This window comes from Lissotriton helveticus, chromosome 6 (genome assembly GCF_964261635.1).
Source record: "Lissotriton helveticus chromosome 6, aLisHel1.1, whole genome shotgun sequence".
NCBI lineage: Eukaryota > Metazoa > Chordata > Amphibia > Caudata > Salamandridae > Lissotriton > Lissotriton helveticus.
Window position 1 is genome coordinate 615,598,468 of NC_136067.1, and position 27,446 is coordinate 615,625,913.

Consider the following 27,446-nt stretch of genomic DNA (forward strand, 5'->3'; position numbering starts at 1 on the left):
CTTTCGGGCCTCGAGAACTAAGCAGAGCATCTCTTCTGACGGGAAGGTGCTTTGCCAGACTACAATCGCCAGATCCCCAGACTCCAGGGATCTCTGCAGACATGCGGCAAGTGAATCTGTGTTATGCCGGATCTGCTAGACAAGCAAAAACAGCTTTAAGGCCCACAGGGACTCAGAGCACAGACAAGCTGCGTCCTACTTCATGTCCAGTCAAGCCACACCCCCTTAATATGCTTTTTAACATAGGGTGATATCCGCCCAAGTGGCAGAGATCTCCGCCTATGTCCAAAAGTTGCAAGAACAAACTTTACACTCCTAAACTAGGTTCCAACCGCTGGTTTCAGAGGTTTGAAATATGTAAGTCTACCCTTGGGGGCTCGAGTACGATCTCGCTAGGAAAGCCCTCGGATCCGGAGTGCTTTCCTGGTGAATTGCGCCCCGCGAGGTGGAGCGACCGATTCCGATGCACCCGTATGGTGACGGACTCGGTTCGCTCGGACTCCCATTGAACTCTATGGGAGCCTGTATACCAAATGTGTACACAGGCTCCCGTAGCAAAAATGGGTTGGTGGGGAAAAGCGTACACCCTGTGGAGGGCACCCATTGGTGCCCGCCACACTGTGCATGGATGGATAGGGGGGACCAGAAGCGGTCCCTAATGTTACCGGTTCGGAAGGCCCCGGGTGAAGGGGGGCCTGCTACAGCCCCCCAAAGTCTGATTCCCACAGCCGTTTCATCTCGCTGATACCGAGTCAATACGGCTGTCAGAATTGTGCATCGTACCCGCTTGGTCGAAAGCCGGCTCAATTTTGCGGTACGATTTGGCTGCAAACAAGTCGGACTGACAGGATCAGGATCGGAAACGATTCGGTCGACGTGGGCGAGATCTTTGCATCCTACTTGCCCGTTCGGGCCGGGGGAAGATTCGGTAAATAAAATTGACATAGGCTACGAATTGGATTTGCTCAGTCTGGAACCCATTTGGAGGCCTTCCTAGCGAGAACGTAATTGGCCCCTTTGTCGTAAATTTACACTCATAAAAGGCCAATAGCCAAAATCAATAAATGTGCTACAAAGTGCAAGAGTAAACGTACCTATTTTTAATATCCACTGCTTTTCTTTCAGTCTTAGGGCAGTATACTGGGCTGTGTCCAAGGTGGATATTGTTTGCCAGTAGTGATTCAGGTCATAAGACTATTTAATTTCATTTGAATAACAGAATAACAGAATTGTTAATTTTGTAAATTGTCTCTCCAATGGTGCCAATAGTAAGCAGCAATGAATTACTCCATGAAGCGGTAAATGGGCTAGATAGAAGTCAAATACAACATGACACAGTAATCAGACTTGATAAGCTCAGTATTTAGCCAATTTATATATTTTAAAAGTGTCTGAATAAATCAGAAGATTATAAAAATTCAATATATTAAACTCCAAAAATAAGCTCTACGATTCATAATCTGTTCTGGTTCCTAATAAATGCCTTCTGATGTTATATTATGTTATGTTATCGATATTTGTTATGCGCACAGCTGCTCCAGCGAAGGAGCGTCCTGGCGCAGTGACAAGGTAGGACATAACATAACAGGAACTAAACAGGTAAGACCACTAGGAAGACAGACTAAAATAAGAAAGTTTTAATAACTTTCCGGAAAAGCATAAGGTCCTCCAGCAGGCGGATTTCAGCCGGAAGGGAATTCCAGATGGTTGCAGCTTTAACACTAAAAGAGCGTCCACCCGCCCGGCAGAGCCTGAATCTAGGGACCACAGCAAGAGCCTGACCTTGAGAACGGAGGGTGCGTGTAGGTACGTAGAAGGACAGGAAATTCGACATGATTTGGGGGCCTATACCTTTCAGAATTTTAAAGGTCAAACAAAGGACCTTAAAATGAATTCGCTTCCTCACTGGAAGCCAGTGCAGGGAGCGGAGGACATTTGACACAGGACAAAATCTGGGCAGGCCAACAATTGCTCTAGCCGCTGCATTTTGTACCCGTTGTAAGCGGGTAATTTCTGTCAGATTAGCCCCCACCAGGAGAGAGCTGGCATAATCCAGGCGGGAGATGACAGTGGCCTGGATTACCAGCTGCCTGGTTGGGGCATCAAAAAATTTAAGGACAGGTCTTAAACCCCTAAGGAGGCCAAAACAGCACGCGGCTGTTTTCTTAGTGTGGCCCACAAAGGTAAGACCAGCATCCAGCCAAACTCCCAGATTTTTCAGTTCCAATACCGAAGTTGGAGTTGGTCCCAATTCTGCCGGCCACCATTGATCACCCCATAATTCCACTCTCTTTCCGACAATCATAACCTCTGTCTTGGTGGCATTAAGCTGGAGACAGTTCCCTGTCAACCAGCTGGCCACCGCCTTCAGTCCATTCTGGAACCTGGGGGCATCTTGTTCCGCATCCCCGCTGAGAGTAACCGCCAGCTGTGTGTCGTCGGCATATGAGACCAAGGTCAGGCCCCACTGCCTAGCGACCTCAGCCAGCGGTCTCACGTACAGATTGAACAACGTGGGACTCAGCGAGGATCCCTGCGGAACCCCCATGGCCAGCGGCTGGAAATTGGACTTGAAGGGAGGGATGGCCACACAGAAGGAACGACTGTCGAGGAAGGAGCGGAACCACTGCAGAGCCTGGCCCCCGACGCCAATCTCCTCGAGCCGGTGCAATAGGATGCTATGGGAGACCGTGTCAAAGGCGGCGCTGAGATCTAATAATATCAGCGCCGCCGTCTGACCAGCATCCAACCCCGCTCGTAGATGCTCTACCATCACGAGGAGGGCGGTCTCCGTGCTGTGCCCAGCACGGAAGCCATTCTGCGTGGGGTCAAGGGCATTAGTCCGGACAAGATGTTCTGACAGTCTTTTCTAAACACACAAATAATTTCATGCAAAGTGTTTACACATACACAAAGTGTCCTGAGAACTGATAATGTTCAGTTTTCAGGTTGGCAACACATTAGTGTGCGTTTCTTTCAACATCCGCTTTGGAATGGTGAAGTACCGATTCATTCATAGGCATTAAAGATTATTTTGAGAACGCAGTCCATTAAAAGAAGCAGTTGGAAGACAATGATTGTTTAGAGTTGTAACATATATTTTCAGAAAACAAATGCATATTTATTTTAATCCTAAGAACAAGTTGAATTTTAGCAGCATAGTAGTGTATTTTTTTGTGTTCAAAATATGTTATTGAATTTTTTTCATAATAAACAATAAGCAAGACATACAGAAAAGAATAACATTGCAAAAGATCTAGTAAAATACTAATGACGCAACATTTGCTAAATCATTTACAATAACTGACGAGAAACTTGTTCATAGAAAACTTAAAAGGGGGAAAGGGAGGGGAGGGAAACATATAATATCAAATAGTTATTAATTGATAAATAGAGCTACTAAACAATAACAATTTATATAGAAAAAGAACAATAAAGGGGGAACAAGCAATAAATACACTATGAATTTGATAAATAGATATCAACAGGAGTCCAAAATAAATGATGAGAAATAGAATTTTTGCAAACCCCAGACAAGGATAACTGTGCACCTCTTCTTGTAAAAAATAACCCATAACCACCAGGCATGAACTGATAACTTTGAAACATCCTTCCAACAAAAGGTAATTGATTTTAATGCAGCTGAATTAAGAAGTTAAAGAGTTTACATTCAAGTTCACTTAAATCTTGCGACAAAGTTACAGATTTGCAAATTATCATTTTATATGATACGTCTTCTTGAATATTAAGAATCTTTTTATTAATATCCCATACTGCTGTCCAGAATTTCGATATGAAAGGACAAGTAAAAAGCATATGTTGTAGTGATCCAGAGTGTAGATTACAATGCCAACATGTATCAGATTGAAGCAGTTTAGCGTGAAATAAACGTGATGGAGTCCATAAGCAATTAAATAAGATATAAGAATTAGTTTGAAAAAGTGAAACAGGTAACCATCCAGATATATTAGTAATCCATATATATTCCCATGTATCAGTAGGTAATGAAAGTGATAATTCAGTATTCCAGAATGTTGCAATCATATCTATGTTACTGCCTAGATTGTTGGACAATTTTTTATGTAAAATAGAAACACCATGAGCATTGGTTGATATAGTTTGAATATAGATAGATAAATCAGCATGAATATTAAATGGAATAGCTTGTGAAAAAGAATCTAAAATCGAATTACTGAAATATTCATATTTTATAATATCAGAATTAGCTAAACCAAACTTTGTTTGTAACATGTGAAATGGAATAAAAGTATTATTAGAATAAACATCTTTAAGATAAAAAAATACCAGCTTTAATCCATGAATACCAGAAACTAATATTCCTATTCAGTTTAATAACATTGCTATTCTATAATGATAATTCATCAGTATTGCACATAGGATATTGAAAAATTTAATCTATATCATTGAAGATCATTTTGGTGGATTTGAGGATAAGTGATTTATGAAATAATGATGATTTATTAGACATTGTTAACAGTGTGGGAAGAGGAAAGGGATTTTTTAATATGGAACCATGTAGGAGGATTGTGTATACAGGAATGATTAAACCAAATAGCACTTTGTTTGAAAATAAACGCTTTACGATAAAGAAGAAAAGCTGGAATACCAAAACCAGCATTACATTTAGACATTTTTAATTTTTTATAACTAATACGTTGTGCTTTGCTATTCCAAAGAAATTTGGAAAGAAGTATATCAATATCTTTATAAAATTTTAATGGGAATTGAATGGAGATCAGGGCGAGAGTATAAAATATTTTAGGAGCAATATTCATTTTAATAGATTCCATTCTACCCCACCATGAAAGATGTAATGAAGTCCATTTTGACGTTTTTTATTTGATATAATTTAAAACTAACTCACTGTTTAAAGTTAATGTTGATTTTATAGAAGAAGAAAATAAAATACTCAGATATTTTAATTTTTTTTTGCCAAATAATTTCATGCATTGGAATCATATCAGGAGTACAAAAACATTTAAAGGAAAAATTTCAGTTTTATTAGTATTCAATTTATACCCATAAACCAAAGAATATTCTGTAATAATTTCTCTTAAGGAAGGAAAAGAGGATAACGGATCACTGATAAATAAAAGCACATCATCAGCATATGCTAATGTTTAAATAATAACATCCTTAACCTTAATTCCTATAATATATCACATTTTCTTTTAGAGGCAAGAAAGGGTTCAATACCTATTAAAAACAATAATGGAGAAAGGGGACATCCTTGACGTGTACCTCTGAAAAGGGAGAATTGAGTTGAAACTTGGCCATTAATAAATAGACGAGCAGTGGGAGCATAATATAAAGCTGAAATCATATGAATAAAAGTATCACCAAAATTAAAAGATGATAAAGTATGAAATAAAAATTGCCAATGAAGTTTGTCAAAGGCTTTTTCAGCATCCAAAACCATGACTCCTGACGGGCTACTTAATGTCTGACCTTGTTCAATGACATGTAGCAGAGTTCTTGTATTATTAGCTGAGTATCTAATCTTCATGAACCCGTATTGATCAGGATGAATAATAGAGTCTAATACAACATAAAACGTGTGGCCAGTATTTTAACATATAATTTACAATCTTGATTTATTAAAGAAATAGGGCGATAATTAGAAACAAGAGTGGGGTCCTTGTCTGGTTTAGGAAGAACAATAATTAAAGCTTCCATAAAAGAACCAGACGTACTTCCTGATGAAGCAAATGATGTAAAAAGTTGAAGTAAAAAAGGTGAGAGTTGGGATTGAAATTCTTTATAAAACTCAGCAGGTAAACAGTCAGGACCAGGAGATTTATTTTGTTTGAGAGATTTTATAGCAGATAAGATTTCATCCTTATTAATAGGTAAGTCCAATCAAAGTTTATCTGATTGTGAAATCCTAGGTAGATCACATGAGGATAGGAAGGAGTCTACCAAAGAGTCATCATTAAACTCAGATTTATCATATAACTTAGAGTAAAAGTCCAAAAATTCATTAACAATATCTTTATGAGATAAGGCAATTTTACCATTGGGGCCATGAATGGAAGTGATTTTAGTTTTGTCTTTTTTAATACGAAGGTAATTTGCTAAAAATTTTCAAGATTTATTTGCATAAAAACTAAATTTAGCTTTGGCTTAAGAAAGTTGGATGCCAGCTCTTTTACTAAGAATTGTATTAAACTCATAGCGTAACTTTTGTAACTTATCCCTGTATTGTGAATCATTGGATGTAATAAAGAGCCTTTCATATTATATTTGCATTTAAGGTTTTATTTTCTTGGGCCATAATAGAAATAGAAGCTCCTCTAATATAAGGTTTAAAAGCATCCCATCGAGTAACCATAGAAGTTGAACCTTCAGGATTCAATTGAAAATAATCATTAATGGCTGTTAAGAGTTTCGGTTTATTATGCTCGTTGAGAGCTATGCCAGAATTCATTCACCATCTAGATTGCTTAGGAAATGTTGAATTCAAAGTTAAGATACAAGAAATCATAGCATGATCAGAAACATCAATATTTCCAATCATAGGAGTTTTTATAGAAAATATAATCAAGTCTAGAGAGTGAATTGTGTGGATTAGAGAAAAAAGTAACATTTTTGTCCGAAAGGAAATGAAGACGCCATATATCAACTAACTTAGTAGTTTGAAGAAACGTTTTAAAAGCAAAATAAACCTTATAGGGGTGAAATTTCGTCTGAGACAATCTATCTAGTAACAGATCAGAGTAAACATTAAAGTCACCAGCCACAATTAAAGGGGAATTTCCAATTTTTAGCACCTCAGTTGTAAGAGTGGACCAAAAAGTAGGCTCGTCCGCAGTGGGACCGTATACATTTAGTAAAAAAATAATAACTGGATGGCGTAAACCTTTAACATTTAACAAAATTACTTTAATGTTAGCCATAATGGAAGAGGAAAGAAGAAAAAGATAAGAAGAGGATAATGAGGAAAAGAACATATAAGAAGGTGTGAGTACCTCTAGAGAACATCAAAGGTATAGGAGAGGGTAGAACATAGAATAGACAAACTGGCCATTTCTTTTCGCACATTTTTAACTTCTGACGCAATAGCCTCAGTATTAGCACGAAGTGCTTGAATTTCTTCTAAAATTAGAGACAATGAAGGTTCAGATGACTCTACCACTTTTGGTTTTAATGGAGGAGGTGAAACCTGCTGACTCCTTTTATTATTGGCAGGATTTTTATTTTCCATTTTTGAGGAGAAAATTAGCTGACTTTGAAGTAAAATGAATAAATAATTATTATCAGAAGAAAGAAAGATAAGATATTAAGCACTCCTCAAAAAAAAGACTGGTGCAGTAGCTAAACAGGACTGTGGGTGTGGCTAGGCCCAAGCCAGGCCCTTTCCTGAAGTATTCTCTGCCCCCCTGACAGACAATCCAGGCAGTACCTCTGTGGAGAGCAGGGAGCAGGAACCACAAAGCTGAAAAACACCACCTTCGTTGACCAAAATAGCACAAAACCTCCTTAGCAGGTAAGTGGCTCCATAACTAGCACAGGGATCACATTTGCGCCTATGTTTTTATGTGAAATCGTCGTTTTTATCGAAAAACGGGCGAAAAAACGAAGGAGCTTACACTACGACGGCCATCTTGAAATTGCGCGCTCGTGCGAATGAGCATAGTAGTGTCTTGCTATGTATTCCACATATCAAACATATGCTAGACTGAGACATATATTTGAGATTACAGTAGTGCTTAATTTGAGCTACCAGTTGCTGGTAGGGCCCATTGCCACTTATTTTTGGGGAACAGTAGATATGTTTTTCAGATCAAATTTTGGTCCAGAGCAAGAGAAAGAAAAACACAAAATGGGGATAGAGGTAGGAAAAGAAAAATGGAAAAAAACATGACTGGGGGAAAAGTAAGGGGTGAAAAAGAACTTGCAAGATTAGATAAAGAGGCAGGAAGTATCATGTGGTGAATTACACAGGCATGTGGTGCAATCAAGACTACACAGCCTTGAGATTCAGCAGGCTGACATTCAATAAGGCTGGGTGTGAGCTTCTGAGCAAACTTTGGTCCCGGAACTTTTTCCTTTACAAATGAAGTACTGGATTCAATGTAACTTGTCTTCAAGAAACTTTCTATTAGGCGGGGAGGATAGGAAATGACTACAGAGAGAAATTAGAGCCAAACTACCAAGTGTCTTGTCTGAACTGAAGAACATCATTACAGTGGATAAGGAACATGAGGGCAACTTTCTGATAGTAATTGTTAATCCTTTTTATCCAAAACACACCTCTTGTACTAGAGCTTTGACGTATCCAAAAGACACGTCAGCTCCTCTCTGGTACCAACTGTGACAATATTCATCTCATAGCTCATGCGCTGTTAGCCTGGCGCTGTGTCAGCAACTCTGCCAAAGCAATTTAATTGGAAGCTGAGCGCCTGGCTGCTTGAAAACAAATATTTTGAAAAAACAAAGGTTTGCTGACATGGACTATTTCCTGCACACAAACAATGTTTCCGTTCCCTGTTCAATCTGACTTGAAACACTTTTCTTAGGGATTCTTCCATTGCATCTCGACTGAATATCAATAGATGCCACGAATTAGATGATTCGGCGGCTAAAACAAAGACCCTGACACAAATATATTGCCAGGGATCGGGGTAACATTAACATCAAACATCGCCAGAAAAAAAGAATTAGCAAATATGGGTCACCAAACCAAAATAAAATGAGGGGCAGATTTACTTGCATTCTGCAATGGGTGTGCCTCACAAAAGTAAAGCAGCTCTGCCTACAACCGTTGTCTCAAAGTAAAGCACAACAGTGCTTTCAGGATCTTTTGCATTACTTTTCAACAAGAGAGCTTTCCATGGGTGGTGCAGAGTCGGTCACATGCAACCACTCATGTTTTTTGATGCAAAGGCCTATCTACTAACAATAGCACACAGTGCTTTACACCAAAAACAAATGCCTCTATGACGCTGGTGTGAAAAAAGAATGAAATGCTTTTCTTTCTCCTAACTTTTCCCACTTTGCATGTGTGCTGTACTGTACAGCACATATCCAAAGAGGAACACCTTTTAAAGTTAGTCTAAGCATAGTATTCTGTACTGGAAGGGTATTGCATAGTATTTTGTACTGGAAAGGTTTTGTTCTAGTACAAAATCTATGTTAGACATTGCACAGACAGCAAAGGTGTGTGTGTGTTTCTAGGCATCCTAATGGCACACCAGAGCAAGTCAAAGAGCAGGGCAGTGACATATTTTAATAGATATACCACTTTCCTGCTCTGTCCCTCTCACACAATGCAGCACAGCAACTTTGGTTGTCTATTTAGTGTCAGTCAGAACCCCCTTGTGAAAGACATCTCCAGAACCCACAGATAAGCATTTAAAATTCTCTATATAAATCTGACTCTGGACCACCTTCTTCTATCGTAACACCCTGAGTAAGAGCATTGTCCTCTTTAGTAGACACAATGGACAGACTATTTTTGGTTGATATATGGAGACCTCCATTTCAGCAGCTCATGGTAGCAAACCATTATCATTTGGAGTGCTGAGACAATTTGAATATCTTTATTCTGATAATATTCTACCTGTGTGTAGTGACATGGGAAATATTTCAGATGCCTGCAAGTTATGATGAGAGGCACCTATATGGAAAACTCCCATTGGATAAAGAGAGGCCTCACATAATGAAACTAAAAACACAAGTGAAACTCCTACAAGAAAGACCAGAGGGAGAGTGATCTGTAAAATGTAGGTCCCAATTCACAAACATGTTGGAACTTTATTTCTGTCACCTGAAACTTATGAAATAAAATATTTTATTTTGTTTAGAATTTTGAAACAGTTCCAGAGGTACTAAGATTAAGACTAAGACTAAGATAATATTATATGTAAAAGTTTAAATAGATGCATGCCTAAATATAATGCACAAATGCTTTTCTACTTGCTCTTTTTGTTCTCTTCAAAGACAATATATTTCACTGGGAGAAAACAATTTTGCTACAACCCCACCGATTTTGGATGTCACCCTCCAGTCATTCCCAAACTGGAAAGAGACCTAACAGGAGTAACTCTCTGACATTACAAGGGTGACAATACTCCAGCCTAAAGTTTGTGAATACCCACCAACTTGCAGGCTTGCTAGTGTTCACCTGCTTAGGCATCCTCACCACCGAGTGAACATACCCTGAACTTGTAAGCAGATTTTCTATAATGTTAATGTGTTCTACACTGTTGCATTTATAAATACCAGTAAATCCATTTACTTGTATGAATTCACATTTTTGTGAAATCATAAATTGTTTTTTTGTACACCGAATTCAGCTTTGGAGCACAAATAACTTCTGTGAAACAATCTCTAGGCTAGTATAGGTAAGAATGGTGGGTGCACAGGTATCTGAAACCGTAAGTAAATATAATTTAACAAGCATTGGCAAAGCAAATAGGGTGCATCTATGTAAGAACTATTGGCTTTGCCAATATGTTTTAGCCATGTTGTACATCAGCGTGGCTGCTCTTCATTTTGAATTGTTTTATTTAAACTATTTATTTTTTAATACATTTTTTGTATTTTTAAAATTGTTGAAACCTTTTATTTTATTTTATTTATTTTGTATGTGTTTACATTTTTTTTCATTTTGCCTCGGTCAATCCATCCATCCATCCATCCATCCATCCATCCATCCATCCATCCATCCATCCATCATCCATCCATCCATCCATCCATCCATCCATCAATCCACAATAGGCGCACAACCGCACAACAGCATTCCATTTTCTTAGGTATAATCCATTTCCTTCTGGCACCCTGGCAGTGGTGCACTGCAGACGCAACAGCAGCATCCATTTTTTAATGGTTATTTCATTTCCCCCTGAACCACATTGTCTGCCATAAGTGCCCAAACCTACCTCCTTTTTTTTTTTAAAGATTATTACTTCATTTACTCATGCACTTCCCTGAGTGGCACAGGTGTCTCTTTTAGAATATATGGACAGAAAGGAAAGAGCTCTATCTGTATATTGTGTGCTATCCTATTGAGGAATTACATTTTATGGTTTGATAGTGTGTTTTGACTTTAAAGTGGTTATTACCTAAACAAAGACCACACTAATAGTGCATTTGTCTGTACTAATTCAAACTGTAACAATGCCATGTTTCACTGAACGTTTTTCTAGCATGTTGGATTTTAGGTACACAAGAGACATCACCTGCAGTACTGCCAAACAGAAGGCCCGTACAGTAACGTCACACGTCAGCCCTCCAATCTCTACCGCTTATTCAGCTTAGTGACATTGCCAACTGAGAAATTTAAGATGGCCCCAAGAGAGTTGATGCCAAAAAGTGGTCAGCGAGAAGAAGGAGCTTTCCACCAGTGGTGTTTTGGCTGAAACCTTTCTTGGACAACGTTGTATGCCTGCCTCACTGGCCTGCAGGAAGCAAGCTGAAAGCAGCACTCCTGCATCAACAACACCACCCCAACCTAAGTCAAAGAACATGTCTGTCAGTGAGGCCGCCACTGGAATCATGGTGATGTCGACAAGCAGTGACGTTGAATTTGATTTGTCCCTTTCGCAAAGTAATACCCAATCGTTTCAGGAAACAGCAAAGTGGCCCAGCCAGCAATAGTACATCTTCCTGATGTTGTAGCAGAACTGGGGGTTGAGCTTCCTGACAACCAAGATCAAGAGGATGGCTACCAGATCTCCAGCAGGAAAAGGAAGGGTACTACTCCGCCATCTTCTTTAGCTGATCAATTTTTTTCTTTCTTTTTTTAATATATCTTTATTGGCATTTATAATGAACCTTATAAAATATCAACATATATTCGGTATTCACATACTACTGAGTGTCGAGGCAACATATACATTAGTCCAAAGCCTATTTACAGTACAATTATAATCAGTGTTTCACCTATTATCCCCAAGGCTTTTTCTCGTATGCATGTGCCTCTTCATTACCAGTCCCACGTATATCTACTATGGTCCTTGTCTCCGAGCTTATGAGCTCTACCAACCCCCCTCCAATCCCCCTCCCTTCCCCAACTGAACTCCCCCAACCCTCCTCCATGTCTGGTGTATGGTCCCAGGTTATACATCTTGTCAGTTAGCCTCCCAGCCTTCTCTAATAAATGCCCGGCCTGACCCTGCTACTCTATCCCCTCAGCTTCCTGGTCACCCTCCGGCCCACCTCCAGGTGCTACTCTTTCCTTGGCTTCCTCTCCATCTTCACAGTTTGTCCCCCCATCTGTCAGCTCTGTCACCACTGTCCTCCAGACCTGTAAGTCCTCTTCTAACTTGTCATCCCTTCTAGTCTTCTGCATTCAAATCACCTCAGCAATCGCCCACTCCTGTATGTCCCGCACCCACTGTGCCACTTTGGGTGGCCTGCGGCCTAGCCACGAAATGGCAATCCGCTTTTTTGCAAGTACCAGTCCCAGAAGGACAAGTTTCCTGCTAAGGTTCTTATTCTTAGGTCAGGGCAGCAAATCCAACAACACCACCTGGATCTCCTGTGCTATCTCCCACCCTGTTGCTTCCCGCAATGCAGTCAGCACCTCTGTCCAATATTCCTGCAGTTCAGGACAATCCCAGACCATGTGGACAAACATAGCCTCAATCTCACCACATCAAGGACACTGCCCTGAGCGCTCCAGGTAGATCTTATGTAGCATCTTGGAAGTCAGATACATCTGGTGTATATAATTAAATTGGATTAATTTCAATCTCGTGTTCGCACTCACTTGTTTAACCCCTTCATGGATTTTGGTCATTTCCCATTCCATAATCTGATCTCCATCAGTGCCTCCCATTTCGCTTGGATTGGTAGCGCCCGGACCACCCCATCATTCTCTATCGCCCGATAGAGATGTGAAAACACTCTGCGCTCTTTGCCCATTTCTATCAGAGTCTATAACACTTTTGAGCCTGGAGGATCGTCCGGGAACATAGGCCATAAGTCCCTCGCAACCTGCGTTATCTTTTCATATTGCAAAAACTGACCTGAATCCCAGCTAGAATGTTTCCACTGCCTGCTTACGCGTAGTGTATCGTGCCTTGTTGTAGATATCACCCATGTTCAAACATCCTCCCTCCTGCCACCTCCGCACTGACATGAATGCAGATATCTGTTGGAAAGGTCGGACGACCCACAAGGGCATGTACAGGGCATATGGGGCTCTTTTCAGTACTCTCCGGACCACCAATTCCCACATCTCCACCACATGGCGAAAAATGTTTGGGCAGGATGTGGGTACCCTTGTTCCCATCATAAGCAATTTTGGTAACTCCCTGTGTCCGAAGATCCCTGCCTGCAGGGCCTTCTCCCAATTGTCATCCCCATCCGGCTAGTTGTAATTGCGAGGCTGGGTAGTAATATTCCAAACATGGGACCTCTAACCCTCCGTTTTCCACCGTTCTTTGCAAAGTGGTCAGGTTGACCCGTTTGAGTTTGGGTCCCCATAGTAAGTCCGTTAGTAGCTTATCCAGGTTGTTAAAAAAGTGTTGGGGAATTCTAAAAAAAGTGTTGCATCGCGTACAAGCATCTAGGCAGGACCAGCATTTTGGTCCGAGCTATCCTCCCCATAAGTGACATAGGCAACTCCCGGCAAAATTCACCAAGCCTTTCAAAACCTCCAGCACTCTACAAATGTTGAGCTCCAGATATTGGTTGGCTGCCTCCGTTAATCTGACCCCCAGGTATGGGGGTACAGTCCTCATCCATGGGAGCCCCACCTCTGGTAATCCCTCATCTAGGCGCAAGCCCAGTTTTCCCAGTGGGACCAGCTTGGATTTCCCCAGGTTAATCCGCAGGCCTGACACATGGCCAAACCTCTCTAGGGTGCCCAGCAAGGTCGGTATTGCAGCTAACTGGTCCCGGACATACACCAAGGTGTCGTCCGCATACATGGACACCACATGGTTAGTTTCCCCCAGCTTGATCCCGAATGCCTCCATCCCTATTCATAAGCTTTCCGCCAGAGGCTCCAATGCCACCGCAAAGAGTAAAGGCGTAACGGACATCCCTGTCTGGTGCCCCGTTGTAGGCGAAAGGCCCATGATACCAGCCGACCCACTCTGATCGTGGCACAAGGTTCTGAGTACAAAAGCTGCACCCATTTCAAAAATTGACCCCTACCCCTATTGCCAGCAAGACTTCCCAAAGATATACCCACCCCACTGAATCGAATGCTTGCTCAATATCTAAAAGTGCCAGGACGCACTCCTCCTGGCATAGCATGGGTGAGTGCCAAACACGGGACAATCGTCGTGAGTTAAGGGCCGTACTACGTTTGGAGCTAAAGCCCCCCTGATCAGAATGGACGAGGCGCTACATGTACGGTTACAGTCGTGCTGCCATGATCCCACTAAGGACCTTCATGTCAAAATCCAATAGGGATATGGGTCTGTACGACCCCGGAAGCTGCGCATCTCTATTTGCTTTTGGGAGCATAACTACCACTGTTTCATGGAGGGTGGAAGTATCCTACACTGAAATGCCTCATTGTACACCTTAGCTGATTAACTTATGAGTGAACCACCTGAGTTTGAGGACAGACTCTATTTCCCAGACTGAGTATGCCACCATAGAACGTTTTGAATATTTCTTGTTGAACTTCTTTCTTTGCCCCCCAAAAAATGCATATAATGGAGAAAAAAAATGGTGTCAGATTTAAGCTGCCTCCCCCATTTCTACTCACATATATGGCAGAATTGCAGTTAGACCAGTGTGTGCAGTAAAGAAGCCTCCATAATTCCTTCATGACATTGAAGACAATCCATAGCTCTCTTCTTTGCATCACTTAGCAATGGTTTTCCAGAAGTTCATTGATTTAAAAGAGTGCCAATATCAAATTCCAATGTGTTCCCTGCGTTAAAGATACAATTGTGTACCTACTACCTAACCTACCCATGCTTGGATTAAAGAGATAATTTATAAATTTTGCAACAATGAGTGAGTGATTGTGAGTGCTACTTGATGTTTCATGTGGTGGTAGACAGTGAGGGAGGGTGTTCAACTGTAATTTGGAAACTTGCTTTAGATGATTTGCAAGAATTGGGGCCTGAATGATGCAAATAGTCATTTTTTCCTGAGGGTGCTTGTCATATACAAACTTACTAAGAGGAAATTAACCCCTACGGTCCACTCCTATTCTTCTTATTTTCATCACATAGAAAGGCTGCCTCAGATGATCACTTGATTTACAAGACTGACAAAGTCCAATTTGTTGCTTGCATCAAAGAAGAGGTACAATTTTGTACCTTCCTACCTACCTTGCATCAAAGAAGAAATACCATTTTGTACCTACCATTGTAGTTGGATTGGAACAGGTAACCATTGCACCAGTGAGTGATATATTATTGGGTATTATTGAGTGATTGTGAGTGATTATTGATGAGTCAAGTAGTGGCAGACAGTGAGGGAGGACATTCAACTGTAATTTGGGAATTTGCTTTAGATGATGTGCAATGTTTGGAGCCTGATTGATGGGTGATCGTTTTTCTTGAGGGTGAATCACCCTTTCACGCTTAGATAGTTTACTTGCAGGGTCCACTCTTGTTTTCTGGTTCTTCAGAGATCAGTCCAGTCACTTTAGCTAACAAACAAAAATCTATACAAAATAATGCAATTCTGTTTCTCTACCTGTAATTCAACAGCAGTGCACCACATGCCTATCTTGCTCGGTTCATGACAGTTTCATTTTGACAATCCGCAGGCGTTCTCATCTCCTGCATAAATGAAAGGCTATAGCGGAGCTCAGCCTTCCGGCTTACTTACTGGAGCAGTCCAGACAGGCTACCAAGAGTGAAGGACATTCCCGAGGAGAATGCAGATGAAGTACCACATTTTGCAATACAGACATTTTTCTTTTAACAAAAATATTTTTAGAACTGGGTTACTCCTCCATAATTAGATTTTTTCAAAACTAGAAGACAGAACATTTAGATATCTGTTAACTGGGGTCTTTGGGGCATAAGGACTGTTTGCAATGCATTTAACTGTTCTGTGTCATACTGATTCCTTCATTTCGTCCACAACAGATTAATGATGCTAAATTGCTGTGCATTTCTCAGATGAATATTGTCCTTGTGTAGTGTTTGTCTTTATCCCACCTTTCCCAAATCCCCTTTCCCATCAATTTCATCAAACCCCTAACCCTCTTCCCATAGGCTGTGTGATTTATTGAGATGTAACTTAATATTTACACCATAAATGGATCACACACTTGGTGGGGAGGATGTGGTGAAAGCAACACCAACTCACTGCAAGATCTTCTATCACCTAAGCAATAGCCTACACTGGCCTCAATCAATTAATCAACCAATCATCAATCAATCAATCAATCAGGGGCTTGTAAAGCACAGCTACTCACCTGTGAGGGTCTCGAGGTGCTGGGGGGGGGGGCTCTGTAGTGTGCTAGGGTCATCTGAAGAGCGAGGTCTTGAGGTCCTTCCTGAATGGAAGCAGTGTAGAGCTTTGTTGGAGGTGGAGGGGGAGGTCGTTTCAGGTTTTGGCTGCAAGGTAGGAGAAGGACTTTTCACCCGTTCTGATCTTGTAGATGCATGTCATGGAACGAAGAGAGAAGTTGGCAGATCGGAGGTTTCTCTAGGGTGCGTTGAAGGAGAGGCGGTCATTTAGGTATGCTTGTCCGATGTTGTGGAGGGCCTTGTATGAGTGCGTGAGGAGCTTGAAGGTTATTCTTCTTTCGACTGGGAGCCAGTGAGGTCACAGAGGTATTGGGTGATATGGTTGTGGCGGGGATGTCTAAGCTCATTCTGGCTGTGGCATTCTGGACAGTCAGAGAGTTTTTTGTTGATTCTGGCATAGAGAGTGTTGCCGTAGTCCAGTCTGCTAGCGATGAGGGTGTGTGTGACCATTTTTCTGCATTCAGAGGGGATCCATCTGAAGGTTTTTCAGAGTATGCCTAGGGTGTTGAAGCAGGTCAAGGATAAGGCGTTGATCTGGCGGCTCATAGTGAGTGACGAATCTAGTATGTTTCAGAGGGTTTGCGAATGGTATGTTGGGGTGGGGTGGTTTCCAAGGGCTGGGGGCCAATAGGTGTTGTACCAAGTTGAGGGGGTGGAGCAGAGGATGAGGGCTTATCTTTTCTCGGAGTTGAGTTTCAGGCAGCTGTCGGCGACAGCTTGCATCCCGTCTGGGAAGTTGTGCCTGGTGATGTTGGGTTCCTTGGTGAGGGAGAGAATGAGCTGGGTGTCGTCGGCTTAGGAGATGATGTTGAGCCTCATTTATCCACCCACACATAAAAGTGATCCATATTTTAGATTTATGACAACATCAGCCATCAGCATCATCATTTAGGCCTTGTGTAGCGTAAAAGCGTAACCTTGTCCACTCCAGATTTTGAGTCTACTTTTCATGACTCGAGGATTTCGTAACTTTAGCTTTAATTAAATATTAACTCTCCATTCCTAAGAAGAAGATACTCTAGCTATTTTTTGCTATTTTATCAGTTATTCTTTCTTGTGTTATGTAGTAGTCTGATCTCTACTCTTTGTAAAGCTAAGATATAATTTATAACCCACTAACTCAGTGTTTTTTTCCATTTATTTGGCTGTGATGGATAATCCATCCAAATAATCCTACAGTTGGAGTTCACCTGGGATTTGATTTGATTGAATTGATTTGATTTGTGATTTATAGAGCGCGCGATTGCCCATAGGCGTCTTGGCGCTGAGTAGACATAGGAGACCAGTTAGCTTCCGTTTAAAAGGTTACAAGCCTGCAGTGAACAGCCAGGTTTTTTTCTCTTTTCTGAAAGCGAATAATGGAGGGCTGTTTTTAATTGTTGTTGGAAGCATATTCCACGCCCTAGCTGCGTGTAACAGAAAGCTCCTCCCTGCCCACTGGACCTGATTAAATCTAGGCACCTGAATCAGTTTTTGATGGCTGGATCTCAAGAACCTGGAAGGCTCATACCATTTCAAATGATTTTTCAGGAACTGCCAACCTATACCATGGAGGGCTTTGTATGTCAAACACAAGGATTTGAATTTTACTCTTTTCCCAATTGGGAGCCAGTGGAGAGCTCCCAATCTATGCGCTACTGGTTCATACTTGGGGATGTCCAGCACCAGCCTGCCTGCTGCATTTTGTGAACGTTGTAATGTTGCCAAGCGTATAGTGCGTTTCCAAAGTCCAGCCTAGATAGAGCCAGTGCCGTTACCACTGTTTTGCAAGACTCCTGGGGAATGAACGGTAAAAGTTTCCTGATCATTTTGAGAATGTACCAGATGGAGGAGGCTAATTTGTTCGTTTGTGCCTCGTATGTAAGCTTAGCGTCCAGGAGAACTCCTAGGTTGCTAAACTTGTTAACTGGGGATGGACGTTGGCCCAGGCTGTCAGGCCACCATTCCTGAGACCAAGTTTGTATGTCCGTCCCCAGCAGCATGACTTCGCTTTTGTCCCCATTTAATTTCAGGCAGTTACCCTGCATCCACTGGGAAATTTGTTCCATGCAATTCTTAAATCTATCAGCCGTCTCTTTGATATTATTTGTAATTGACACCACGATTTGTGTGTCGTCAGCGTAGGAGACTGGGATAAAGCTGCAGTCCCTTGTTATTGCCACCAGGGTTGCCACATATAAGTTGAATAGAGTGGGGCTTAGCGACGACCCCTGGGGAACACCGCAAGGAGAGCTGAAGGATTTGGATGTTGCCTCTCCCTGTTCCACCGTGAAAGTCTTGTTTGACAGGTAGGAGGCTATCAGAGTCTGAGCTGACTCATGCACTCCTGCTTCACTGAGACGATGGAGTAGGATATCGTGGTTTTCCATGTCAAAGGCCACCGAGAGATCCAATAGGATCAAGGCAGCCTTTCCTCCGGTATCCAGTATATTCCTGAGTTCCCCCGTGACCATCAACAGGGCTGTTTCTGTTCCATGCCCTTCTCGAAAGCCAAATTGTGAGTGGTCTAGGACATGTGCTTCCTTGAGAAATTGGGACAGCTGCCTGTTCAATAGTTTCTCCAAAACCTTAGCAGCAAAAGGTATTTTTGCGATGGGTCTATAGTTGCCCGGTTCTTGTGGGTCTAGGTTGGGTTTCTTTAAAAGCAGCAGTACTGATGGCGTTTTCCAAGCCTCAGGGAAGTGGCTGGTTTTAATTATTTCAGTAAAGAGCAGCCCTAATTGCTCACTCAATAGTTCGGGAAAAAGGTGCCTTACCTTAGGTGGACAAGGATCGGATGAGCAAACCGATTTCGTTAGCCTAACTACCTGAAGAATCTGTTCTGTAGAAGGTGGGTGAAATTGGAATGAGCGGCCACTTGAGTGGACAATTATAGGTGGTGAGAGGCGGTCATTCACTTCCCTATTTGGTTGTTTAAAAGTAGGATTAACTGTACTTTTGAAGGACTCATAAACGCTACTAACTTTGTCTAAGAAGAACTGACTTAGGTCATTGCAGAACTCTGAACTAATTTCAGCTGGCGCAGAGTTGTCATTTTTTGTTAATTTTTTAACTATGGTGAAGTATTTACTTTTTTCTGCTAATATTAATTTCTTGTAGGTAGACAGAGAGGATTTGTAGTTCTCTTGTGGCCCGGACTCATAGTTCATCCTCCATTTTTTTCCCCATTTCCTACAGATTTGTTTTTGTGTTCTTAACACGTTTGTGAACCATGGTTGGGAGGGAGTTTTCCTCCTTGATGTATTCTTTTTGTTTGGAGCTGCTAATTTTATGGCAGCGTCATTCCAGCTTGAAATTTGGTCTGAGGCTATGTTAAAATCTTTGTCAAGTTCCGGGATTGACTTTGTTAAATGTTCTTCGAGAATAGGGGGTTAATTTTTGACCAATTGGGAGAGAAAGTGTGCTTGCTGGATGGTGCAGCAACTGTTAATGATTTTCCTGTTTTTATAGAAAATATTATTAGCCTATGGTCTGACCATGGTACTGGTAGGATTTCTAGTAGTGAAATATTCTTATTGGATGTGAAAATCCCATCGAGCGTATGCCCTGCATCGTGGATATTTTGCATTACGATCTGTTTCCTATCTAGATTCGACATTGCATCTGTCAGTGTTAATAGACTGGTGTCATTGCTCTTTTCCAGGTGCAAGTTGCATTTACCCAGGACGGTAAAGTCTGGGTTCTTCACACTTGACTCCAAGAAAGGGATCAGCAGTTGTGTTAGAGGTGTTTTAGCCCTAGGCGGTCTGTAAATCAAGATGCCCTTGAACATATCATTGTTAGTAATATTTATTTGAAAGTGCAGCACCTCACAAGCCCTCATTTAGGCCCTTGGTCCTTAGGACATTTCGATGGATAATAGCCAGGCCCCCCCCCCTTTCCCCTTCCTGTCTGCCCTAATTATTGAGTAACCTTCCGGAATTGCTAATGCTAGGTCTATATTGGGAGGGAGTGGGACCTTGCTTGTGAAGTTGTGATATCTTCCCGGTTATTGATTCATCTATATTCATGTAAGAGAACTAAGAAGTGAAGTGAACAGACAGTAAGTAAGCAACTAACTGCTACTGCAGATAAGTAATCATTTATCTAGGTTGTTGTAGGCAATATAGGTCATGGCAGCATCCCCGTCCAATGGTGAAGGAAAAAAACAGGCTGCATAAAAAGGCAGCAGTACAAAGTAAAACTAAAACACAAATAAACTACTTAGGCATACATCGTAAAGAAATAACATTTTCCCCATCTTTAAAAAAAAAAACGCCCTCTCCACCCACTATACCTCACTCCGTTCCCCAAACAAATTGACCCATCCCCATTCCACAACCAATGTCTAAATGCCCAACAAATGAAAAACCCTTTCCCAACTCCCTTCCCACCCTCTCCACCCAAAAGTCCCTCCCAACCATTTGGGTATGGAGCTGGTCCAGGCTCCAATCTATCATGCAATTTGGAAAAACACTGTTAGCACTGTAGGACACAAACAGAAAAAATAATCAATACTCACTGAGCCCTGGAATCCCGACACTGAGCAGGTCCTGACCCTGGTCAAGGATATCCCCCTGGTGGTGCGTCAGCTGCTGCACGGTGCACCTAACCTGACTGGTGCGCCTCACAAATGTAACACCCTCCCCCAGCGCAGCCGATGGTCCCGCAAGGGGTACCCGCAGCCAGGCCTGCTGCTTCCTGCCAGCAAAGAGGGGCGATGGCTTTGCACGAAAAAAATCAGTGCGACCACCTCCACCTCACTGCAGATAGCCCGGGGCGACGGCGCAACCATCTGCAGGGTAGGCGGATGGTCACATTTCGAGGGACCGGGCTGGCACTCCCACTCCCCTGTTGTGATATAACACTGCGCGGGGGCGTAGAAAACAGGGGAAGGAATGAAGGGAGGAAGGAAGGAGGTGAAATAGAAAGAAGTAAAGAAAAAATTAAAAAGTGCAATAAGTCACAAAACACATGCAAAAATTGAACATAACACAAAGACACAAAAACACACTAATATAATAAATAAAAATTAGGTGTCAGTTAATAAGGAGGGCGGAGGTTTGAGAGGATTAACCGGGGATTAAAAAATAGGCACAGCACCATGAACAGAACAGAGAAAACAAGATGGCCATGCCCAGGCGAACCACGTGGCACTGTTAGCACGTGATGTGAAAATGCAATACAAAAGGGCCTGCCGGGAAACTCTGCCCATTCACAGAACTCGAGTGGCAGAGTTTTATGGCCACTTCGTGGAGATCTGAGTAGCATGACTCCGGGAACTCCGCCTAGGCCTACTCTTAAGTTCCAAGCAGAAACACCGCCGATTTGTCCGCATTTTGTTCTAAAAAGTTGTCTCTCATCCAGATTCTAATGCTGGACATACGTGGGATTTCTTCACCACAAAGAGTAGGTTGGTAAAGATAGACACAATGATTTGTGGGTCATCTGCGTAGGATAAAAGTTGAAATTGAAGGATCAAACTAGCTGCACAATAGGGGAAACATGCACATTAGAAAAAGTTGGACTAAGAGACAAGCCCTGGGGTACCCCACATGGAAGGCTGAATGGCATTAGATTAAATTAGTAGAGAAGAGTGGTGAAGAGTGGAATAGCACAGAGTAGAGTTCCGTAGAATGGTGCAAAGTGGAGTGCTGTAGAGATGAGCGATGCTGAGGGCAGTGGGGCAGAGTTGAGCATCATAGAGTGCAGTGGTGTAGAGTGCAGAGTAGAGTTGAGTGGCACAGAGTGGTGCAGAGTAGAGCAGCATAGAGTGGTGCAGAGTAGAGCGCAGTGGCATAGGGTGGAGTAGCTTAAAGTGGAGTGAAGGGGAATTGTGTAGTGTGAGATGCTGTGTGAGTGATGTTATTGGTGAATGAGTGGGTATGTAAGTGGCTGTAAGGGTGAGAAAGTCACAGTGTTAGTAGCTGTATGGGTGGGTAAGTTGGTGTGCAGTGACAGAACGATTCTTCCCCCTCCTGAGGCGGAAGCCGGGAGGTTTTTCTCTCTCACTTTGCGCTTTTTAATATTCACGCGATTTAAATGTGCTTGATTTAATAAGCTTTCACTGTGGCTTGATTTAATAAGCTTTTACTTTGTCCTGAGACTCCCTTGTGCTTTGTGACCTTTCCCCCCCTTCCTTCGCCACCGGACCGCTCTCGGCCGAGCATTGACGCCGAGAGCTGGTTCCTGGTTTGGCGTGGGATTGACGGCGGCCGTATTGGGTGTGGGCTATTGCGGGGACGCGCTCTAGTTGCGCTTAAAAGGGGCTTAGAGAGCCCGACGACTGATTTGACAGAACGATTCTTTCCCCCTCCTGAGGCGGAAGCCGGGAGGTCTTTCTCTCTCACTTTGCGCTTTTTAATATTCGCGCGTTTTAAATGTGCTTGATTTAATAAGCTTTCACTGTGGCTTGATTTAATAAGCTTTTACTTTGTCCTGAGACTCCCTTGTGCTTTTTGACCTCTCCCCCCCCTCCCTTCGCTACCGGACCGCTCTCGGCCGAGCATTGACGCCGAGAGCTGGTTCCTGGTTTGGCTTGGGATTGACGGCGGCCATATTGGGTGTGGGCTATTGCGGGGACGCGCTCTAGTTGCGCTTAAAAGGGCTTTGAGAGCCCTGCGACTGATTTGACAGAACGATTCTTTCCCCCTCCTGAGGCGGAAGCCGGGAGGTCTTTCTCTCTCACTTTGCGCTTTTTAATATTCGCGCGTTTTAAATGTGCTTGATTTAATAAGCTTTCACTGTGGCTTGATTTAATAAGCTTTTACTTTGTCCTGAGACTCCCTTGTGCTTTGTGACCTACCCCCCCTCCCTTCGCCACCGGACCGCTCTCGGCCGAGCATTGACGCCGAGAGCTGGTTCCTGGTTTGGCGTGGGATTGACGGTGGCCATATTGGGTGTGGGCTATTGCGGAGACGCGCTCTAGTTGCGCTTAAAAGGGGACGGCCATGCCTCCGCGCAGCGGACGAGTACAGCGGATGCGCCGGACCTGTGCCGGAGTCGTGCCAGAGTCCTGCCCGTCTGTACCCGTCCGCGCACAATCGGGCACTGGGGCCTACCCTCCTGTTTGTCGACTGACATACTCCTCAGGTGAGCTGCACCAGCTAGATTCTAGCTCCCTTACCTTAACTTCAACCACTCTGACCAAGTTAAAAGAGACAGGCATCCTGTGCACTAATAGGAGTATGCCGTGCTTCATCCCAGCCTGAGGTTAACTAGCTTGAATACTAGATCGCTACAAAAACACCATCTTGAAATTTTCACCCTTCTTCAAGATGAAGACATTGATATCCTAACTCTTACAGAAACGTGGTTGGGCGACAGCTCTCTACCCGATATCATTGCCGCCCTCCCAAACGAATATGATGCTATATGGCATAATCATGCAGACAACGCCCGAGGGGGAGGTGTGGCAATTCTGTTTAAAAAACATCTAACTGTCACTAAACTAATGGCCGAAACAGTCGATTTAGCAGATATACTTGGGGGGAAGATTACACTGAGAAACACCTTCCTTGTCATTCTTACAGTCTATCGTCCCCCAAAATCTACCTCTTTGTTTAAAGGCTTATTGACCCCCATCATTTCAGATATCTGTACACGTTATAATAAGGTCTTAATAACAGGAGATTTTATTGTCCACTGGGACAAATCACGCAAGGATGGGGCAACGCGACAGTTGGAAAATACTATGACCACACTTGGGCTCAAACAATTATTAGAGGCACCCACATATATTAAAGGCCATACCTGTGATCTTATCTGGACCTCTGATCCGGCTGTAGCTCTAACAGGTATCCTACCCTGCATATGGTCAGACCATTACCTGATAAATTGCGATATCCTTATAGATGGTTATCTGCCTCAACCACCACCCCATAAATCTAAAAAAGTTTGTCAATGGAGAAAAATTGACTCATAAACTCTGACGGACACCCTTCTCAAAAATTTACAGTTACATGATACGCATGGGGATCTCGATCAGGAATATGCGAATGTAATGCAAAATCTCAGTCAGGCCATTGATCAAATTGCACCCGAAAGAAATCAAAAGATAAATAGAGCGGTAAAAGGGGCCCCATGGTTTAATCCTTCCTTGAGGGAACACAAAATAAAGCTCCGCCTTTTAGAGAGACGCTGGAGGAAAACAAATGATCCCATAGACAGGGATCATTATAAAACATTTCTTAAACTGTACAAAACTTGTATTCGGTCATCCAAAGCAGAGTACTATGAATCCCGAATTAACAACGCAGAGAATGTACAGAAAGAAACCTTTAAGATCTTATCAGAGTTGAGCAAGAAAGTAGAAAAATCAGAATCTCTGATAGATTGTAACACCTTTCAACACTACTTTCTTGATAAGGTACAAACTATTCTTAATGACATCAAGAATACCTCCAGCAGTCACTCTTCTTTTCCCCATCCCCAAGCCCGCTCGCCAAAATACACTATTTCTAAGTTTCCTTTGATTGATTCTACAGTCTTAGGACAGCTTATGAATCGAACTAAGTCAGGCTCACCAGCAGACCCATGTCCCCCTAGCATCTTTCGCCTGGCGCTCCCTACTCTAGAGAGTCATTTTGTCTCCCTACTAAATAAATCATTAGATATTGGCCAGCTTCCATCCAGTTTTAAAGAAGCACGAGTTAGGCCCCTAATAAAGAAGCCGGGGGCTGATCCCATCAACCCAAAAAATTATAGGCCAATATCTCAGCTACCTTTCCTGTCCAAGATTTTGGAACAACATGTTCTGATATCTCTCTTATCATTCCTGGAGTCACACCATCTACTCCAGGAGCGTCAAGCAGGGTTTCGGGCGCATCACAGCACCGAATTGGTGATGCTTTCGGTGCTGGATGAGCTCAGAGGTATGGCTGACAGTAAGAAACCGAGTGCCCTGATATTATTAGACCTGTCAGCGGCATTCGATACTGTCAGCCATACCCTGCTTCTGGACAGACTGGCCGCTTTCGGGATACAAGATACAGCCTATAAATGGCTCAAATCCTTTCTCTCTGGAAGATCTCAAAGGATTCAATTGGAGGACTGTATATCAGACTTGGGTATCCTGAAGTGTGGAGTCCCTCAGGGATCTGCTTTGTCCCCACTCCTTTTTAACCTTTATCTGCAGCCCTTAATCGACTCCCTGGTAAGCATTGGCTGTAAAACCTTCAACTATGCCGACGATACTCAGCTGTTACTTAGTATTGATAACACAGCATCTGCACAGACCCATGCCCAAAAAATACTTAGTCATACGGTGAGCTGGATGACAGCGAATTTGTTGAAGATCAACCCAGACAAAACTGAGGTCCTGGTGGTTTCAGCCGAAGCGTCTCCTTGGGGTGATTTGTTTTGGCCTCAAGACCTTGGCCCTACCCCTAAACCTTGTTCTAATGTAAAAAGTCAAGGCATAAAGATCGACCATGAGCTGTCAATGGCCAGCCAGATCTCCTCCATTGTTGGGACCTGCACTAACTTAATCAGACAGCTACGTAAGCTAGTCCATCTCCTCTCCTCTTCCACGCTCTGTACAATTGTCTCCGCCACAATAATCTCAAGATTAGACTATGGGAACGCCCTGTATTTGGGTCTGCCCAAAACATTGACAAATAGGCTGCAAGTAGTCCTGAACGATGCAGCTAGGCTGATCTTTAGGCTACCTAGACGTACTCATGCATCTCCACTGTTGTGTAAGCTACATTTGGCTCCCCATAAAACAACGGGTGGAGTTCAAAAGTTTATGCATCGCCCATAGGGCAATCTATGGTCAAGCACGTGCTTACATTAAAGTACGCCTTGGAGTTTACAAACCCACACGATCATTAAGGTCCTCAAACACTCAACTGCTGTCTTGTCCCCACTATAAATTAGCAACGAAGGGTGGCAGATCTTTCTCAGTGGTGGTTCCACAGATTTTGGAATAAACTTCCAGAGTCTCTTCGTAAGGAATCAAATCTGTTGCATTTTAGGAAATCTCTAAAAACACTCCTGTTAAGGGAAGCCCTAAGCACCGCTTAGTGCCACGGCCTCACGTATCTTTTTACTCTGCCAGTATAGCTTTCCTCTGTCAAAAGCGCCCAGAGACCTGACGGTGATTTGGCGCTATACAAGCTGTAGTTGACAAAAACAATAACAATAACAATAACTGTATGGGTTAGTGAGTTGGTGTCTGAATGGTTGTCTGAGTGAATGACTCAGGGACATATTATCAAGCATGGCGTTATAATTATCGTCGCTTTAGCGGCAGAAAACTGCAGCTAAAGCAGCAATAATGGGCTTGATAATATGCCGTAGAGAATTTTCATAGAAGCCATGTTCACACCAGAACATGGGCTTCTGTGGGAATTCACAAGGGCATATTATCAAGCCCATTATCGCCGCTTTAGCGGCAGTTTTCTCCCGCTAAAGCGGCGATAATTATAACCCAGTTCCTTGATAATTAGCCCCTTTGTGTGTAAGTAGCTGTATGTGTGAGTGAGTAGCTGTTTGAGTGGGTGGTTGGTAAGTGAGTTGGTGTATGAGTGGCTGTATTGGAGAGTTAGTGTCTGTGTGAATGTCAGTATGGGTGAGTGAGCAGGTGCGTGAGTGCTTGTATGGATGTGTGAATGGGTATATATGTGATTGTGTGGATGTGGCAGTGATTGTGTGAATGCTTGTATGGGTGAGTGAGTGGCTCTTTTGATGTGAGTGGCTGTGTGAGTAACTGCAAGTAAATAAGTAGATGTTTCAGTATGTGTATTGGTGAGTGTGTGGCTATGTGAGTGGCTGTTTGGTGAGTGACTGGTTATATGAGTGGCTGTTCGGGTGAGTCAATGGCTGTGTGAGTGGCTGTATGAGTGAGTGAGTAGGTATGTGATTGCCCTTAAAGAGGAGTGAGTGTGTACTGGTATGGGTCTATGAATAGATATGAGAGTGGTTGTGTAGGAGTGGGACTGGGTGTAGGTGAGGTTGTATAGAATATGAGTGGGTGTGTGAGTAGTTCTGCGGATGATGTCATCAGTGATATAATTTCAGATGTCATCAGTGATGTAATTGACC